At 43.5% G+C, this 17,906-nt stretch overlaps 1 protein-coding gene across 4 annotated transcripts in view; it reads left to right on the forward strand.

Annotated features, from left to right (window-relative positions):
• The window catches only part of LOC137379949 (E3 ubiquitin-protein ligase RNF123), a 536,536-nt gene that overhangs the window by 116,791 nt on the left and 401,839 nt on the right, over positions 1-17,906 (forward strand). The window lies entirely within an intron of this gene.

Here is a 17,906-nt window from a genome sequence, read left to right on the forward strand (position 1 = left end):
TGAGGAGAATTGATATACTCGAAGGATCATTAAATGAGGCCATATGGGTTGAACTCGAGAATAAAAAGGGGCAATCGTACTGATGGGAGTATACTATAGATTCCCAACAGTCAGAGGGAGATAGCAGGGCAAATATGTAGGCAATTGCTGATAAGTACAAAAGCTGTAGGGCAGTAGTTGGGGATTTCAATTACTCCTAATATTTACTGGGACAGAATTAGTGTGAATGGTGTAGGGGGCACAAAATTCTTAAAATACATTCAGGAGAACTTTTTTAGCCAGTACATCGCAAGCCCAACAAGAGAAGGGGCAGTTATGGACTATCAGGGACTGAAGCTGGGCTGGTGGAAGGGATATCAGTGGGAGAGCATATTGGTGAATGATTATAATTCAGTTAGATTTAGAATAGTGATGGAAAAGGACAAAGATAGACCAGGAGTAAAATTTTTCAATTGGGGCTGAGATGTGATTTAGTTAAAGTGGATTGGAAACAGCTACTTGACCATAAATCAATGTCAGAGCAGTGGGAGGCAATCAAGCAGGAGATGGTGAAAATTCAGGACAGATATGGTCTCACAAAAAAACTGGTGGAACCCCCAAATCCAGCGCCCCTTGGATGTCAAGGAGCATACAGTGTTAGTTGTACAGTAGAGGATTTGAGTACAGGAGCAAGATGTCTTATTGCAGTTATACAGGGCCATGGTGAGACCACATCTGGAGTATTGTGTGCAGTTTTGGTCTCCTTATCTGAGGAAGGATGTTCTTACCATGGAGGGGGTGCAAAGAAGATTTACTAGGCTGTTTCTTGGGATGGCAGGATTGATGTATGAGGAGAGATTGGGTTAACTAGGCCTATATTCACTAGAGTTTAGAAGAATGAGAGGGGATCTCATAGAAACCTATAAAATTCTAACAGGACTAGACAGGCTAGATACAGGGAGGATGTTCCCGATGGCTGGGGAGTCCAGAACCAGGGGTCACAGTCTCAGGATACGGGGTATGCCATTTAGAACTGAGATGAGAAATTTCTTCACTTAGAGGGTGGTGAACCTGTTTAATTCTCTACTGCAGAAGGCAGTGGAGGCCAAGTCATTAAATATATTCAAGAAGGAGATAGATATATTTCTTGATGCCAAAGGGATAAAGGGATATGGGGAGAAAGCGGGAACAGGGTGCTGAACTAGATGATCAGCCATGATTTTCTTTGAATGGCGGAGCAGGCCTGAAGGGCCGAATGGCCTACTCCTATTTTCTATGTCTCTGTTTTATATGAATTGTGTTTAATTGTATGCAGGTTGTGGGTATTAACTAGGAATTTACTTGAGTCCCTGTACAGAGACATAGATTGAAACTAGTTGTTTCGTTTGGAGGTGCATGCTTGCAATATTTAACTCTTTAAATAAATATAAGTGTGCAAAGATTGGCTCCAGTTCTATCCCTCACCAATTGGCTTTCTGGATTATAACACACAGGGTGGGATAAGACAAAAAAGGGAGACTTATGTAGAATACCGAGGGCTAATTACTGCATAAAGCCTGGAGGATTATAGAAAGTGTAGGCGTGAAATAAAAAAGGAAATTAGGAAAGCAGAGAGAGGGCATGAAAAAATATTGGCAACTAAAATCAAGGAAAACACGAATATGCTTCTGAATGTATGAAGAACAAGAGATAACTAAGGAAAGAGTAGGGCTAATTAGAGACCAAAAAGGTAACTTGTCTGTGGAGGTGGAAGATGTGAGCATGGTTGTTAATGAATACTTTGCATCTGTCTCCACAAAAGAGAGGGTCGAAGCAGACAGTGTAGTTAAGGAGGAGGAATGTAAAGTATTGGATGACATAAACATAGTGAGAGAGGAAGTATTCAGGAGTATAGCATCTTTGAAAATAGAAAAATCGCCAGGTCCGTATGAAATGCATCCCAGGCTGTTGAGAGAAGCAAGGGAGGCACTGACCATCAATCCTCTCTGGTTGCAGGTGTGGTGCCAGAGGACTGCTAACGTTGTACTGTTGTGCATAAAGGAGAACGGGATAGATTGAGTAATTACAGGCCAGTCAGCCTAACCTCGGTGATGGGCAAATTATTGAAAAAATTTCTCGGACTGTATTAATTGTCATTTAGGAGAGCACAGTTTGATCAAGGGCAGTCAGCATCGCTTTAGGGTAGTGTCTGACTAACTTGATTGAATTTTTGGGGGCAGTAACAAGGAGGGCCAGGTCAATGAGGATAGTGGGTTTGATGTAATCTACATGGATTTTAGGAAGGCTTTTGTCAAGGTCCCACATGGCAGACTGGTCAAAGAAATGAAAGCCCATGGAATCCAAGGGAAAGTGGCAAATTAGATCCAAAATTGTCTCTGGCAGGAAACAAGAGTAATGGTCGACCTGTGTTTTTGTGACTGGAATACTTTACTGTAGGGTTCCACATGGCTCAGTGCTAGGTCAGGGTTCTGATGAAGGGTCACTGACCTGAAATGTTAACTCTGCTTCTCTCTGCACAGATGCTGCCAGACCTGCTGAATATTTCTAGCATTTCTTGTTTTTATTTCAGCACTAGGTCCCTTGCTTTTCATGTTATATATCAATGATTTAGACTTAAAGGTAGGAGGCATGATTAAGAAGTTTGCAGATGGTACAAAATTTAGGTGTGTAGTTGATAGTGAGGAAGAAAGCTGTAGACTGCAGGAAGCTATCAATCGTCTGGTCAGGTGAGCGGAAAAGTGGCAGATGAACTTCAATCCTGAGAAGTGTGAGGTAATGAATTTGGGGAGGACAAACAAGGCAAGAGAATACATAATAAATGGGATACTGAGAAGTGTCAAGGAGCAAAGGATTTTGGAGTGCATGTCTACAGATCCCTGAAGATAGCATGGCAGGTAAATAAGGTGGTTAAGGCATGTGAGGTACTTTATTAGTTGAGGCATAGAATATAACAGCAGGGAACGTAAGAACACAACATTAGTAATTGGAGCAGGAGTAGACCATATGTCCCCTCGCCCTTGCTCTGCCATTGAGTACGATAAAAGCTGATCTTCTGCCTCAACTCCACTTTTCTGACCACTCCCCATATCCCTTGATTCCCTGAGAGAGCAAATATCTGTCTGTCGCAACCTTCAATATACTCAACGACGGATCCACAACCCTCTGGGGTAGAGAGTTCCAAAGATTCACAACTCTTTTAGTGAATAAATTTCATCTCATCTTAGTCCTAAATGAATGACCCTTTATCCTGAGGCTCTGCCTTTGTGTTCTAGATTCCCCAACCAGGGGAAACAACCTCTGTCTCTACCCTGTCAAGCCCCTTCAGAAACTTGTACATTTCAATGAGATCACATTCTTATAAATTTGAATATAAGTCCAATTTACTCAGCCTTTCATCATTGGACAACCCTCTCATTCCAGGAACCAATCTAATGAATCTTTGCTGTACTGCCCCCAAGGCAAGTATATCCTTCTTTAGATATGGAGACTAAGACTGCGCACAGTACTCTGGGTGGGACCACCTCAAGAGCTGCAATTGAAGGTCTCATATGACCAGGGAGTTGTGGGTGAGGAGTCCATCGCATGACATCATTGCAGCATTATTCACTGTCCAATAATATAGCTGAACACATGGTACGCACCATCAGATCGCTAATTTTAAAGTGTGGGCAGACACGACAAGATCTCAAAGTTGCAATGCTGCACCTCCGAGCTACTCCATCGGACATGGGCATGCCATCACCTGCAGAGTTGATGTTTGGAAGGCAGGTATGAACTACCCTGCCCAGTTATCATCATCTGAGGTTTCCACAGTAAAGGATAAACTTCTGTCGAAATAAGGGAAGGTGAAGGCATCGTATGACAAGCAATCAGGACCAGAATTAGCTCAATTGCGAGTAGGACAGAAGGTCGGAGTACTCAATCATGCGTCAGGACCTTGGTATCCTGGAGAGGTTGTGAGAATATGAGACCAGTCCAGAGTGTACGAGGTCCAGACACCCAATGGTGCGGTTCTCAGACAGGACCGAAGTCAGCTCAGAGAGATGTACGAAAACAACACGTGACAGCCCTGTGGCATCGTGGACACGTTCAAAGACAAAGTCTGACGATGAATCAACAGAGGCTACAAGCACAGAGGAAGAACATGCTAACCAGACTTCCAAGTTGTCAGAGTCTCAGAGGAGTCATCAAAAAGTGCTCAACTCAGGGAAGAGGTTCAAGATTACAAGATCGGGACGAATAAGCAAACCTCTTCTACATTTTAGAGAGTGCCGACTTGTAAATAATGTTTTGTTTTAATCATGTATAGTTAGTCCGAACCGCAACATCATTGTATATTGTACATATGTTTTTATCTTTGGAGAAAAGGGGAATGTTGTGGGAGCACCTTAAGATGGGACCACCTTAACAGCTGCAAGTGAAGGTCACCGGAGGAGGTGATGTTGCAACGTACATGACCAGGAAGTTGTGTGTGGAGCCCAACAGAGTGATATATGTGTAGATGTGCTTGTGCAGTAACTGTTTGTGTATATATATTCTAGTTAAGTTACATAAAACCCACGTTTTCTTTGACTATTACTTGTAGTTCTGTGAATGTTCACTGAATATTTCACATACCAAAGGGACAAGTAACATTACAGTCTCACCAAAGCCCTATACAATTGTAGCAAGACTTCCTTACTCTTGTACTCCAATCCCCTTGCAGTAAAGGCCAACATACCATTTGCCTTCCTCATTGCTTGCTGTACCTGCATGCTAACTTTGTGTTTCTTGTTCCGGCAATAGTACTGAAGACCTGTGCTCCAGAACTTGTCACGCCCCTAGCCAAGCTGTTCCAGTACAGTTACAGCACTGGCAACTACCTTGCAATGTGGAAAATTGCCCAGGTATGTCCTGTACACAAAAAGCAGGACAAGTCCAACCACCGCCCCAATCAGCCTACTGTCAATCATCAGTAAAGTGATGGAAGGTGTCATCAACAGTGCCATCAAGCAGCAGTTGCTTAGCAGTAACCTGCTCAGTGATGCTCAGTTTGGGTTCCGCCAGGGCCACTCAGCTCCTGACCACATGACAGCCTTGGTTCAGACATGGACAAAACAGCTGAACTTGAGAGGTGAGGTGAGAGTGACTGCCCTTGACATCAAGGCAGCATTTGACCGAGTATGGCATCAAGGTGCCCTAGCAAAACTGAGGTCAATGGGAATCGGGGGGGAAAACCCTTCGCTGGTTGGAGTCATACCTAGCGTAAAGCAAGATGGTTGTGGTTGTTGGAGGTCAATCATCTGAGCTCCAGAACATCACTGCAGGAGTTGCTCAGGGTAGTGTCCTAGGCCCAACCATCTTCAGCTGCTTCATCAATGACCTTCCTTCAATCATAAGGTCAGAAGTGGGGATGTTCGCTTATGATTGCACAATGTTCAGCACCATTCGTGACTCCTCAGATACTGAAGCAATCCGTGTAGAAATGCAGCAAGACCTGGACAATATCCAGGCTTGGGCTGATAAGTGGCAAGTAACATTCGCGCCACACAAGTGCCAGGCAATGACCATCTCCAACAAAATAGAATCTAACCATTGCCCCTTGACATTCAATGGCATTACCATCGCTGAATCCCCCACTATCAACATCCTAGGGGCTACCATTGACCAGAAACTGAATTGGAGTAGTCATATATATACCATGGCTACAAGAGCAGGTCAGAGGCTAGGGATCTTGCAGTGAGTAACTCACCTCCTGACTCCCCAAGGCCTGTCCACCAATAACAAAGCACAAGTCAGGAGTGTTGTGGAATACTGTCCACTTGCCTAGATGGGTGCAGCTCCAACAACACTCAAGAAGCTCAACACCATTCAGGACAAAGCAGCCCGCTTGATTGGCACCCCATCTACAAACATTCACTTCCTGTACCACCGAGGCACAGTGACAGCAGTGTGTACCATCTACAAGATGCACTGCAGCAACACACCAAGGCTCCTTAAACAGCAACTTCCAAACCCGTGACCTCTACCAACTAGAAGGACAAGGGCAGCAAATACATGGGAACACTACAACCTGCAAGTTCCCCTCCAAGTCACACACCATCCTGACTTGGAACTATATCGCCGTTCCTTCACTGTCGCTGGGTCAAAATCCTGGAGCTCCCTTTTTAACAACGCTCTGGGTGTACCTACCCAACATGGACTGCAACGGTTCAAGAAGGCAGCTTACCACCACCTTCTCAAGGGCAATTAGGGATGGGCAATAAATGCTGGCCTGGCCAGCAATGCCCACATCCCATGAATGAATAAAAAAAACAAGTACACCCAAGTCTCTCAACATCAAGATTTACACCCCTCATGCCTTTTTAAAAAAAATCTTCTTTTCTATTATTACCAATGTGAGTAACCTCACACTTTGTCACATTATACTCCATCTGCCACCTTGTTACCCATTCGCTTAACCTGTCAATATCTCTTTGCAGTCTCTTTGTCTGCCTCACAGCTTGCATTCCCACCTAGCTTTGAAGTGTCAGCAAACTTCAGTACGTTATCTCGGCCTCTTCGTCTAAGTCATTAATATTGAATGTAAATGGCTGAGGCCCCAGCACTGATCCTTGCAGCACTCCACTTGTTACAGCCTGCAAACTTGAAAATGCCCCGTTTGTCCCTACTGTCTGGTTTCTATTGACTAACCAATCCTTTATCCATGCTAATATATTACCCCCAACTCCATGAGCCCTTATCTTGCGTATTAGCTTTTTACGTGGCCTCTTATCAAATGTCTTTTGGAAATCCAAGTATACTACATCTACTGGTTCCTCTTTATCTACCCTACTAGTTTCATCCTCAAAAAACTCCATAATAAATTTCTCAAACACCATATCCCTTTCGTAAAACTATATTGATTCTGTCTCATCATATGATTTTCTAAGTGTTAAGACTTCCTTAATAATAGATTCCAGAATTTTCTTGATGACAGGCTAACTGCCCTGCAGTTCCCTGTTTTCTCTCTCTCCTTGAATAGCTGTGTTACATTTCTTAACTTTCAATCTGCTGGGACTGTTCTAGAATCTAGGGAATTTTGGAAAATCAATACCAGTGCATCCATTATCTCTGCAGCTAACTCTTGTAGAACCCTAGGATGTAGGCAACAGGTGCTGGGGATTTGTTGGATTTTAGTCCCTTAGGTTTCTCCAATACTTTTTGTTTGCTGATATTAATTGTTTTACGTTCCACACTCGTATTAGCCCCTTGCATATCCTCTATTTCTGGCATGTAATTTTTGTCTACTACTGTGAAGACCGGCAGTAAATATTTTTTCAATGTCTCTGCCATTTCCTCATTCTGCATCATAATTTCTGTTGTCTTTGCCTCTAAGGGAACAGTGTTTACTTTTGGTACTTTTAGCTCCTTTTTATACACTTGTAAAAACTTTTCCAGTCCGTTTTATATTCCTGGCTAGTTTATACTCATTCTATTATTTTTCCCCTTTTTATTAACTTTCTGTCACCCTTTGGGAGAATTTTAGAAAGCAGCAATCCTTAGGCTTGTAGGAACATAGGATATAGGAGCAGTAGTTGGCCATTTGACCCCTCGAGCCTGCTCCGCCATTCAACTAGATCATGGCTGATCCATCTCAATGCCATCTTCCCACACTATCCCCATATTCCTTGATATCTTTCGTGTCTAGAAGTCTATCGATCTCTATTGAATATACTCAATGACTGAGCCTCCACAGCAAAGCGATCCGCCTCTGCTCAGTCCGAAAGCGTGATGCCGAGCTTCTGCTTGCTTGCCATTTCAACACACCACCCTGCTCTCATGCCCACTTTTCTGTCCTTGGCCTACTGTAGTGTTCCACTGAACATCAACGCAAGTTCGAGGAGCAACACCTCATCTATCGATTTGGCACCCTACAGCCCTGTGGATTCAACATTGAGCTCAACAAGACTGGCCTTTTTTTAAATTTTTTTTAATTTAATTTTTTTTTAACCTTGTGCCTGTTTTTCATGTTGTGCTTTTGGACAGAGCTGCTCATTATTCTGCCATTAACACACTCTCTGGACTAATGCTTTGTCTTTCACCATAACTATTAACACACTCTTTGCCTTTGTCCCATGACATCTTTGTTGTTTAATCTCTCCTGCCCTCTGCTCTATCTCACACCTTCCCTTTTTTCTCTTCCCCACCACCACCATCCCCTTTTACTTGCTTAAAACCAAACCCTTTTCTTACCATTACCAATTCTGATGAAAGGTCACAGACCTGAAATGTTAACTCTGCTCTCTCCACAGAGGCTACCTGACCTGCTGAGTATTTCCAGCACTTTGTGTTTTTATTTCAGATTTCCAGTATCTGCAGTATTTTGCTGTTATAGCAGTATGTTATGGCACCTGAGACTGAGAGAAAAAGTCAGATTAAACCGATGAAATATCATGTTGTATGATGCTCTTAATTTATCACTTGAAGTTGCTCGTCACTAACAGCTCTAGTGCTTCACTCCCAATGCTGTACAGCTCAAGCTACTCTCTTTAGACCCAGCCAAAGTTTGGAAGAAGAGCTATTACTTGTCTGCTGGCTTTTTCACAGTGGGATATGCATGTGAAATTTTGGGGGAATATTCACTATTGCATTTCTCGAGTGAATAAAACACAACTACAGATTAACAGTGTACAAAATCCCATATAATCACAGTTGTGTCTTACTGCAATCCTTAGTGAAAACCTAGTAATGTCTTGTTGTGGGAAACACATCAGTATTCAGCAACACCAAGATGTATGCAGAATCCTACATCTTTAATGGTTACAGTTTCTCCATTATTTATATTTTTCTGAGTTGAGCTGCACTGTTGACACAGTGATACCATCTAGTGGTGAAAAAGGATTGACTGTTTTAAACATTCACTGACGAATCTTGAATTTACATTTACAGTAGAATTTGCTCCAGGTGTAGATGAAGCAATGCGATGTAATGGCGGGGCTGGGGGGGAGGGTGCTGTGAGCTACTGGGCTGTGCTGATGGGTATGGGAGGCTCATTGATAAGCAGACCTGTTTATAGCAGTCCTTCACTGTCAGACAGCCTGGAAATAGGGTCAGAGAGTGTGTGTCTGTGTGTGTGTCTTTTCAGGTGCTTGCGTGTATGGGTGAGATTAAAGCTGTATGGGATAGACGTTTGTCAGTCCCCTCCTCCCCAGTTTGGCTGCGTAGCACCACTTTTTTTTATTAAAAACAGTTTATTTTCTTTCCCTACCCTTATTTTCAATTTGAAAATGAATGAACATAACTACATAGATTAGGAAAGAGTGAGAACACTCAAATCTTCAATTTACATGTAAGTTAACTAACTGGGTAATATAATACTTAAATATTTGACATACAACATTACAGCACAGAAACAGGCCATTTAGCCCATCAAGTCTTAGGCGTGGTGTTTCTGTTAGGGGCATTATTGACCAAATGCACCTAGAATTTGCTGGACATTGCCTCGGTTTTGCCGTGGTGAAGCTGCATTCAGGATTCTGTGCATAGACCCACGTGTAAAGTGAATTGATGCAATCCTGTAGCATAATCAATCGTAACTGGAACAGAGCATTCTCCAGCTTTACAAAAAGGAGTGGGATTGCTAGAAATGAGCCATTTAATGCTCTGTCTTACTTTTTAATTGGCTTCAATTGACTGCTTTGACCTGCCCTTTGGTATATCAGACCTGCAATGAACAGTCAGTTGAAGCCACACAGGTGTAACCTGCTCTGCTGTAATTGACTAAATTTCGATTAATTTAAACTGAACTTAGAGTAGTTTAAAGTAATTGCAGCAGCTGGAGAAGCACAACAGGGTCAAACTTCAATTGACTGCTGGTCACTGCAGTTACAGGTCATTAATGCTGGATTCATGTGACCATGGTTGCCTGTGTGCCTGGGAATCTGAGCGTAATGCGATGAACTCAGATACTTGAGTGTAATGTGTTTATGCACGCAACTAACTTGCATTTAAAACTCTGTACTTTTTTGCACTGTTCATCTAATTCTGCCCAAATTCTGCTGTTTGCTAGGTGGAAATTGTGAGAAACCCAGCTCCTTTTTTTTCAAAACTTGCATTCATATTACACATTTTATGACTTTGGAGTGTCCCAAAGTGTTTTACAGCTAATGAAGCACTTTTGAAGTGTAGTCACTGTTGTAATGTAGGAAACCCAATAGCCAATGTGCAGACTCCCACAGACAGCAATGTTGTAACGACCAGATGACCTATTTTTGTGATGTTGCTTGGGGATAAATGTTGGCCAGGATACCAGGAATAACTCCCCTGTTCTTCTTTGAAATAATGCCATGGGATCTTTTACATCCAACTGAGAAGGCAGATGGGGCTTTGATTTAATATCTAATCCTAAAGCCTCTGACAGTGCAGCACTCTCTCAGTACTGCACTGGAGTCAGCCTTAATTTTTGTGCTCAAGTCCTGGAATGGGACTCGAATCCACAACCTCTTGCTTCAGAGGCAATAGTGCTACCAACTGAGCTACGGGCTGACACGTTCTTCATGCGAGTTATGCAGTCTAATCTTTCTGTACTGCTCACATGCCGTGCCATTTAATGCATCTAAATGCCTTTTAAAAGATGTAATGGATTCTGCTTCAGTAATGGTTTGGAACAGGGAATTAGTCATTCTAACCATCCCCAGTATAAAGGCTTTTAAAAATAATTTCCCCCTTAATTCTTATAATTTTTTTTAGTTTGTGCCCTTCTGTTACTAGCTCCCAATCGGTATACAATCTCACACTATATACTACCTTAACGTGAGTCTTCATAATCTATCAGATTGGTCTTTAACTACATAGGTTGGGGAAGAATGAGATTACTCAAATCAATGCTGCAGTGAAAAAGCCCTAACTTCTCTAGATTCTTTGTACTCAAAACTAAACTGTCAGCTGTGCTCGACAGACTGTTTGGGCTCCATTAAGAAGGCTTTATATCTGCATGTGTAACTGCCTTTCCTGCCACCTGTTTATCATTGTAACTACCTTCAGCTCTACAACCCTTTGAGAATTCTGCATTCCTCCAATTTTGGCTTGTGCACCCTCGATTTCCTCCACTCTGCCATCGGTGGCCATGCCTTCAGCTGTCTCAGCCCTAAGCTTTAGAATTCCCTCCCTAAACCTCTCCGCCTCTCTACTTCTGTCTCCACCTTTAAGCCACTCCTTAAAACTTACAAAAACCCTCCTTCATTAATTTCAAGCTCAGGAACAGTTTAGAAATGTTGGTGCTGAGCTGAGATAAGGCTGGTATTTGCTGCTAGAAATGCCCCAAAGCCTGGGCCAACTTCCCTTTGTGCAATCTCTTTGTTTGGTTCAGATCAGTCTGTTATGTTAGGCCCTGACCTGTCAAGAATGAAGCACATCAATTTTGTCATGAACATTGATTTTTAACTGTTTTTGGAGCGAGGAAATGACTTATTAAACTGATCACTGTGGCTGGAAAAAAACATTTACATACTAACAGACATCAAATGTGAGGAAGTGCATTCCAGGGCCTGCTAAGGAGGATTCAATCCACAAGGGCCAGGACTGGTTAGACCAGCTGGTCACATGACTACCGGTTGTTTCTTTTGAATTGGCCACAGAGAGTTTGAACTCAGAAGGTCGTTTTTTTTCCTGAACTGAGATCTCTTCTGCCTACTCCCATGTCTTTCACACAACCCTTTAAATCCACTGAAGACACATGAACCCCAAGAGAGAAAAGTCTGCTACAGCGAACAACGTTTAAGGAGAATATTGGGCCCCAACGAAAATCAAGATCTATCTACAATCAAAGACTCTACAGTGAGCTTGAAGAACTGTAACAAAAAATCTTCAGATATTGCCTCAAACTTTTCCACTTCATTTTTCTTCTCTTTTCTGTCTCTTTGCATGTTGTGTATCACATATGCATGTTAGTGTGGGCACGTTGTGTATCCATAAGCATCAACCCAATTAGAGTTTAAATTCAAGTTTAAATAAATTTCAGCTTTTCTTCTTTAAACCTAAGAAAGCCTGTATGTGCTGGTCTCTTTGCCTTATAATTGGAAAATAGTGAACAAAGATTCACCAAGGGGGAGCTAAAACATGGTGTGTTTAAAAAATAAAAAAGCTTTTACAGTAAGACCAGGTGAAGCCTGAGAAGGATCCCTAGACACTTTTCTCACCTGTTCGTAATTTGGGTGCTACCTTCCTGGATTTTTACCCACAGACAAACAAGAGAAATTGGAAGTGGGAAGCCAAACTGTTCCCAATCAAAAAAGAGCAAGATTTCAATACAGGTTTTCTTGTGGTTTTGTGTGATTGAATACTAAGATGTCTGCAACTGAAGCTACTAGTTTTCCAAGCCAGGGTGAAGTAATTTGGGATAAGTTAAAAGCATTGTCTATCGAGGAGTTGAGGAAAATGGCTAAGCAGTGTGGGATCACTGTACGTGGCAAGGCTAGGAAGTCTGAACTCCTAAGGCTAGTGGCCAACCATTTTTCTCTTGAATCTGAAGAAACAGAAACTGTGTTAGAAGTGGACACAGACAGGGTACTGCTAGCAAAGATACAATTGTAACATAGGAAACTTGAATTAGAAGACAGGGAAAGAGAAAGGGAGAGGGAGAAAGAAAGCCTTCGCGAAAGAACATGAAGAAAAGGAGAGAGGAGAGAGCGAAAGCAAGAGAGGAGAAAGAGAAGGAATATTCCAGAAAGAATGTAAAGAAAGAGAGCTGAAGTGGCTTGAGTGGGGGGGCGACAGAGTAACTAGTGAAAGCACAGCCAATATGGAGCAGCGTAATTCAGGGCTGGGTACAGAATTGTTAAAACTAGCTCAATTCATTCCAAAATTCAATGAGGAAGATGTAGAAGAATTTTTGTGTCCTTTGATAAACTGGCAAGGCAGCTAAAATGGCCAGCTGAGACCTGGCCCCTTTTACTACAAAGCAAGCTAACTGAAAAAGCCCAGGAGGTTTATTCCCTGTTGCCAGATGAGAGTTCATCAAATTATGAACTGACCAAAAATGCTATCCGTGGGGCATATGAATTGGTATCTGAAGCCTACCGCCCAAAGTTTAGAACACTCAAGAAACAAGCTAATCAAACTTATCTAGAGTTTGAAAGAAGTAAGCAGCTGGCTTTTGATCAGTGGCTGAGACCTCTTAAAGTACAGCTCAGCTATGAGAAGCTCAGAGAAGTAATTCTGTCAGAGGAATTTAAACACTCTCTCCCACTCTCCAGAAAGATCCATGGAGAGGAGCAGCGGGTCCAGATAACCCAGCAAGCGGCCATTCTGGCCGATGAGTTTGCTTTAATTTATAAGTCGGTTTCCCAGGGGAGAACCTTTCCTAGTCACCACCACAAATCCGAAAAGGACAAAGGGTGGGAAGGTGATAGGAGCCCAAGCAGTCCTGGGAGAGAAAGAAAAGCGGGAGACATAGGAGGCCCTCCTGTAGCCAAAAAGGAAGGTGCTGTGAGCAAGATTGAGACCTGGAGGCCTGTGTGCTTCCATTGTAATAAAGCAGGGCATTTAAAAGCTGACTGCTGGAAACTAAAGGGAAAACTTGTAGGGTTAATCAGAGCACACCCACTCAGTGAAGAAAGGAACCTGATGGAAAGCACAGCACAACAAGCTGTGGCTTTAACTGCAGTAGAGTGAGACCCAGGAAGCTTACGGCTGCAAGTGCAGGAAAATTAAACTGGATTCCTGAATGTTATCAGGGTTTTGTGTCAGTGGTGCAGTGGTTAGCACCGCAGCCTCACAGCTCCAGCGACCTGGGTTCAATTCTGGGTACTGCCTGTGTGGAGTTTGCAAGTTCTCCCTGTGTCTGCGTGGGTTTCCTCCGGGTGCTCCAGTTTCCTCCCACAAGCCAAAGACTTGCAGGTTGATAGGTTAATTGGCCGTTAGCAATTGCCCCTAGTATAGGTAGGTGGTAGGGAAATATAGGGACAGGTGGGAATGTGGTAGGAATATGGGATTAGTGTAGGATTAGTATAAATGGGTGGTTGATGGTCGGCACAGACTCGGTGGGCTGAAGGGCCTGTTTCAGTGCTGTATCTCTAAACTAAACTCTCGAGTGGAGTAAGCAAGCCCATAGTAATTCTCAGGGACACAGGTGACTAGATCCCTTTTACTGGGAAAAGGCCTGACCTTTCCCCCAGACAGTGCAGTAAACAGAATGCTGGTGAATGGTATTGGAGAGCAGTGCATGCCTATACCTGTACACCGGGTGCACCTGGATTGCGACCTAGTTTCGGGACCGGTGACCGTCGGGATTATCCCTAGTTTGCCTGTAAATGGTGCTGACCTGCTCCAAGGTAATCATCTGGCAGGGGTGAAGGTGGTAGCCCCCCCCCCCCCCATCCCTCAATAGTGAAAGAAAGACCGCAGGAGGTCAGAGAGACAGGGAAGTGGCAGGAGACTGACCTCTGCTGTTTCCCTGAATGTGTAATGAATTAGGCCATGATCAAATCAGCTCCCCCAGAGGAGACTGAATTAGCACTGCAGGCAGATGACCAGGTCTGTCTGTCTGTCTGAGACTTTCTTTGGAAAGTTAGGAGACACAGGGAATGAATTAAATGGATTTTTCCCAGCTGAGGCACAGTGAGCTGACCCAGTATTGCGAGAGTTAGCACAAGCTGCCCAGTCTGAAAGTGAAGCAAAGGGAGTCCCTGATTGCTACTATTTAAAGAATGAGGTACTGATGAGGAAATAGAGTTTTCCTCACAGACCTGAGATCAAGGAGTGGACAGTAGTTCACCAGATAGTGGTGCTGTAGAGGTACCAGAGAGAAATATTAAGAAGCCCATGAGACTACAGTGACTGTACATGCCAGTATATGAAAGACCAAAGCCCGCATAAGAGAACCGTTTGACTGGTCAAAACTCCACAAAGATGTGGTGGAGTAATGCAGGAGTTGCCACATGTGCCAGGTTGAGGGGAAACCCCAACCTACAGTGAAACCTGCACCCCAAGTCCTGTACCAGTGTTAGGAGAACCCTCCAGCAGAGGGCTGGTGAACTGTAAGGGACCCCCAACGAGAACAAAATGGGACAGGCAGGCACAAGACTGGCAAAAGGTTAGACAAGGAAGGGGAAAAAGTGACCAAGAGGGCAGGTTAAAGGAAGTCCGAGAGGATTCCCGAATGAAAACCCCTACTGTCCGGTCAGCCAACCCTGAAAAATTTGAAAAGCTAAACCCCACATCCTCCTATGTAAATGCAGACATTAGAAGCACCCCACCAGAGTGGCTAACATCATTTACAGGAACCTGCAGAGACAAAGAAAGACCTCTAGGGGCACAGAAACCATGAGGGTAATGCCTTACCTAGTCGAAGTGCCACAGAGGAGTGCGGTAAAGTCTGCACAAATACCTGCAGGCAGGAGTGTCCTCTGGGACAGAAGGGTGATTAGCAAAGAATCCTCCCCCACAGTCAGAAAAAAGGCAAACCATCCGTCCCTTGAAGTCAAAAGCCTTTGTTTGCATGGCTCAGCAAAGCATTGAAGGAGAGTTCAGGATGGAGCCACCCATTACTTACTCTCCAGGGAAAAAAAATTACCTCAGCTGGAACAAAGACCCGAGGCAGCCATGGAAATGGGCAAATGGAAGAGGAACTTCCCCAAAAAGAACCACATGTTTATTGGGATGCCAGAAAAGGGGCAATTTTAATAAGTTTTAGGATTTGTGAATGAATGAGAGAAATGCATGTTTTTTTTCTGTATTTTATATTTTCTCTTGTCCCTTTTAATGAAATGCGCCTTTTCTCAAATCGCATTTCGTTCTGCTGGGTGTGGAGCTGTTATGCTAGGCCTCCACCTGCCAAGAATGAGGCACATTAATTTTGTTATGAACATTGATTTTTAACTCTTGTTGGAATGAGGAAATAACTTGTTAAACAGATCAGCCGTGGCTGGAAAAAAAATGTACATACTTACAGACATCGCAGGGGAGGAAGTGCATTCCAAGGCCTGCTAAGGAGGATACAATCCACAAAGGCCCGGATTGGTTAGACCAGCTGGTCACATGACGACCTGGCTGTTCCAGGGTGTTCTTTTGAACTGACCACAGAGAGTTTGAACTCGAAGTCTGTTTGCTCCTGAACTGAGAAGATCTCTCCTGTCTGCTCCCATTTCTTTCTCACAAGCCTCTAAATCCACTGGAGACACACGAAAGCCAAGAGAGAAAAGTCTCCTACAGCGAACAACGTTTAAGAAGAATATTGGGCCCCAATGAAAAGCAAGATCTATCTACAATCAAGGACTCTACAGTGAGCTTGAAGGGCTGTTGCAACAACTCTTTAGATATTGCCTCAAACATTTCCACTTTATTTTTGTTTTGCTCTTTTCTGTCTCTATTTGCATATGTGTATCGCGTATGCATGCTAGCCTGGGCACCTTGTATATCCGTAGGCATCAACTGAATTAGAGTTTAAGTTCAAGTTTAAATAAATTTCAGCTTTTCTTCTTTAAACCTAAGAAAGCCTGTTTGTGCTGGTTTCTTTGCCTTATAATTGGAAAACGGTGAACAAGGATGCACCAAGAGGGAGTTAAAACACAGTGTGTTTAAAAATAAAACACTGTTACAGTAAGACCAGGTGAAGGCTGAGAGGGACCCCTAGACACCTTTCTTACCTGGTCGTAACACTGTACTGCCCAGTTTTGATGTGTGAAGTCCAAATGCCAATTCTGACTGAGGTTCCCAGTCCATTGTTGTTGCTACGCAGAACGTGAGTCCAAATCAGAGTCCAAGGAGGTAGGAAGAGAGCTCAGTTCCATTGAAAGTGACATTGATTGGGAAGCCTGACCCTGTATACTGCGGGGGAATTCGAGCTGTAGGCACCGGGTAGGTATCAGAAGATTAGATCAGAAGGTTTACTAATTACATCTAGGGTATTGGGCCTTTACACCTATTACTACCAGTTACATATAGACTGTCAGTGAATTATTGTGTTATTATTGGTTATGACAGGAATCAGAGTGACCCCAGTAATACTATTCGTTATCTGTCCAATTTTAGTGCATTACAATTAGTTGCTTGTGGAATCAAAATTCCTCCCACCTTTGGTGACCCCTCTGTGAATCACTCTTCCCACCTTTGGTGTTCCCTTGTTCCATTCACCTTCACCCCACTGCCTTCTGTGTCCCCTCGTCCCTCATAGAAAAAACAGAAAATAGGAGCAGGAGTAGGCCATAAAGCCCTTTGAGCCTACTCTGCCATTCATTATGATCATGGCTGATCATCCAACTCGGTAACCTGTTCCCACTTTTGCCCGCTTTGATCCCTTTAGACCGAAGAGCCATATCTAACTCCTTCTTGAAAACATACAATATTTTGTCCTCAACTGCTTTCTGTGGTAGCGAATTCCACAGGCTCACCACTCTCTGGGTGAAGAAATTTCTCCTCATCTCAGTCCTGAAAGGTTTACCCCGTATCCTTAGACTATGGCCCCTGGTTCTGGACTCCCCCACCATCGGAAACATCCTTCTTGTATCTACCCTGTCAAGGCCTGTTAGAATTTTATGGGTTTATATGAAATCTCCCCTCACTCTTCTGAACTCCAGCGAATATAATCCTAACCGACTCAATCTCTCCTCATACGTCAGTCCCACCATCCCAGGAGTCAGTCTGGTAAACCTTCGCTGCACTCCCTCTGTAGCAAGAACATCCTTCCTCAGATAAGGAGACCAAAACTGCACACAATATTCCAGGTGTGGCCTCACCAAGGCCCTGTATAATTGAAGCAAGACATCCCTGCTCCTGTACTCTAATCCTTTTGCTATGAAGGCCAATGTACAATTTGCCTTTTTTTAACCGCCTGTTGGACCTGCATGTTTACCTTCAGCGACTGGTATACGAGAATACCCAGGTCTCGCTGCATATTCCCCTCTCTCAGTTTATAGCCGTTCAGATAGCCTGCCTTCCTGTTTTTGCTACCAAAGTGGATAACCTCACAT

Source organism: Heterodontus francisci, chromosome 19 (genome assembly GCF_036365525.1).
Source record: "Heterodontus francisci isolate sHetFra1 chromosome 19, sHetFra1.hap1, whole genome shotgun sequence".
NCBI classification, from domain to species: Eukaryota; Metazoa; Chordata; class Chondrichthyes; order Heterodontiformes; family Heterodontidae; genus Heterodontus; species Heterodontus francisci.